We start from the raw sequence: 2,955 nt of genomic DNA, 5'->3' as shown, positions 1-2,955 counted from the left end.
CTGCCACTACAAACCTTGACTTTAATTGCTTTGTTTTCCCTGTTAACAAACTTTTAACCTTTACAAACTTATGAGCTTAGTGACACTTTTTCATAGCCACAAATGCTTGGAATCTTAATGACACTTTTTAACAATATAAAATTAAAAAAAAATTCTAGAATATATATTAATCACAATATCTTCATAATCAAAAGTTCAATCACATGCAAACACATACATAATGTATGATAACTCTCAAACCAAGTCAAAATACAAAAACATATAAAAATAAAGTAACAAATATTTAAATGAAAACTAAAAACTTCACCACGCTCATTAGCCTCTCTCGCCATCTTCATGCGAATCTTCATGCGAGGTACCTAATAAGAAAAATAAAGACTTACCGATATGCAAACCATATGAACACTACGCTACTAGACAAGCATTTGCACCCATCTTTTAAGTCGCTAAACGGTCCGTTCTACAACCAAAAATGTGGTGGGAAAAACACAGATCGATCGCAGTTTCTCTCTTGCAACCATTTTGTGACAGTTATATTTGCGACAGATGTTGCACCACTGCTGCCGTCACGAATCCTGCCACCACTGTTGGTGTCGCATATCCATCTCAGCAAACTGATGTAATGTGTGTTATTGACACATCTCCATCTCAGCAAACTGGTACAAATTATTTCCATAATAAATGTCATTAGCCATTACTTGAGTAACCTAATGGTATAAACTATTTAGGAAATGTCTACAATAATCCTACTATAAATATGTATTTATTTCTCAGATAAAATAACAAACCTGTCTTTGTCAACCAATTAAAAGCTTGTTATATTGTTCTGAGCGTTCTCTGAGTTCAGCTTGCAGCGAGTGATTTGTACTTGACTGCAAAGCATCCATCTTATATATGATTGTTTATTGAGCAACTCTACGCTGAAAACGATAACAGAAATCACATCACATGAAGACAGGAAACCAATAAATCAATTATTAGATTAAAAAGATTTGAAATGATGCATGTACTGCTATATATTACAAAAGAAAATAGCATAAACGTTACATATTCCTGCAATTCCATGAGCTGGAGTAGCAGTAGAGGCTGAGTTTCACCCACAGGCACAATAGCTAAGGAATTTGAAGCATTTGGCGATCTAAAACCGTCTCGACTTAAAAGGTCACAATTGCTCATATAAGTTGTAATAGAAGGAAGAGAAATCAAATCATTCTCTACATCAGTGTTGATGGTAGATCTGCATAAGACAACAAGGTTTGTTTTAATAGTCTTCTACATACTTAACAAAAATTGAAATAATAATAGTAATAACAACGATTACTCAGGTTGTTTAGTGTCTGTAGCATCAATAAGAAGAGAATCAACATGTACAAATACTTGACTAGTTTCAAGAGTTGACTTTGACTTTTCAGATGAAACTACATGAGTTCCGTTTAGAAGTGCTTCATGCTTGGATAAAACACGCTGCAAGTCATCGTTTAAAGCTAATTATTGACTTAATAATGATTCATCCTTATAAATAAATAAAAAAGAAAACTTCTATTAGTATATAATTTGGTGAAAATAGCAATGCGTGAAGTAGTAACTAGTTAAAGTCTTGCGCGGTTGAGTTGACCAGGTGCACAACTCGTTTCTTGTATGCTCGGCACTGCTCCACCAAGTCTACAATAACCTCTTGCCTAAGCCCTTGATTCCAATATTAAATAGAAACTGTACCTCGGCTGCTTCAGGATCAATAAGGTGATTTGCTTCTTCTATGATTAACTTGGCTTTTACATCACCTGCATTATATCAAAATGTTCAATCTTTTCTTATGAATAAAATCGTGCTTTACATTTTTTATTATAACAATGTTAAATGTTGTAAGTTTCATGAAAAAACCAAGTCATATATAAAAGTTTGGTTGCAACCTTAAGTTGCTCAGGTTGCAATCCAGTTGAGGCAAAAAGCTTATTTTTTTATTCTTATTTAATTCTCAAAAGTGGTAACAATTGGGACCAGTCACCACAATGAGTAGTCCAATATCTTTATAAGAAAAAAAGATCACAATTTTAACACTTTGGTTTTGATAATGAAACAACTTACATCTTGGGAGAAAGTCAAAATGTATATAAAGAGCACAAAGAAGTACCTGTAAACACGAAAAAGTTTCAACACCACCAAATGCATATTATCATTAACAATAAAACAATTAGATGTATTTAAAAATTGCTTAACTGCAACTAAATGCAGTCTGCTATTGTAACAGATCGACCAGGATCCATCATTGCTTGAATTGATCTATTAACAAATAAGGGCAATTGAAGAACTTGTTGTTCATCACAATACAATCATATTCGTCAGATTCCTTTCAAGATTCTGTTAATCATGAACTAATTCATATAATCATATCAAACAAACCTATCACTCTACTAGAATGAAGCGACAAATTCCACCAACAAACAAACAATTGTACTTCTTAACATTCTTGATAATCTCACATATCCCTTAGCCAATTTAACTTTAAATGTCAAAGTGACTAATATGGGGAAACCATTTAGTGAACCAAATTAAACATACATCCATCGGTTTTTAACACACAGATCATTAATCCCAAAATTTTATTGGAATTATCAACTCTCCAAACTCCCAATTAAACTCATACTGCCATAATCCACTCAGAATAATCTAATTCAAACAGCGCATTATCAAAAACACTATAGGAACACATAAATCTTACATGTAGCATATATGATAACACTTGTGAATGATAAACAAATGTAAATGCAATACACAACACATAACAGATAGCAAAAGATCATATAAATTGATATATGTGACCTAAGTTCAACACAAAAACAAGTCAAAAGCATAAAATTATCCTTACAAAGCTAATAAATCTTGATTAAATCATCAGCAAGATCAGGTATTGGATGAACTTAAACTAAAAACTAAGATGTGACCTAATCAGTTAGC

General features: G+C 32.5%; 1 long non-coding RNA gene across 1 annotated transcript; it reads right to left on the bottom strand.

Annotated features, from left to right (window-relative positions):
• Positions 1-574: 574 nt before the first annotated feature.
• LOC143600442 (uncharacterized) lies at positions 575-2,673 on the bottom strand. Its single transcript, XR_013147469.1, has 3 exons — positions 2,086-2,673; positions 1,717-1,781; positions 575-1,686 (listed from the first exon to the last, which is right to left on the bottom strand). It is a non-coding gene; the product is annotated as an uncharacterized LOC143600442 (long non-coding RNA).
• Positions 2,674-2,955: the final 282 nt, after the last annotated feature.

The sequence above is a fragment of the Bidens hawaiensis genome, unplaced genomic scaffold (assembly GCF_021521415.1).
Source record: "Bidens hawaiensis isolate Kalapana, Puna unplaced genomic scaffold, B.hawaiensis_p1.1 tig00054118_1, whole genome shotgun sequence".
Taxonomy (NCBI): domain Eukaryota; kingdom Viridiplantae; phylum Streptophyta; class Magnoliopsida; order Asterales; family Asteraceae; genus Bidens; species Bidens hawaiensis.
Note: the sequence above shows the minus strand (reverse complement) of the source record. Positions and strands in the feature narration are given on the sequence as shown.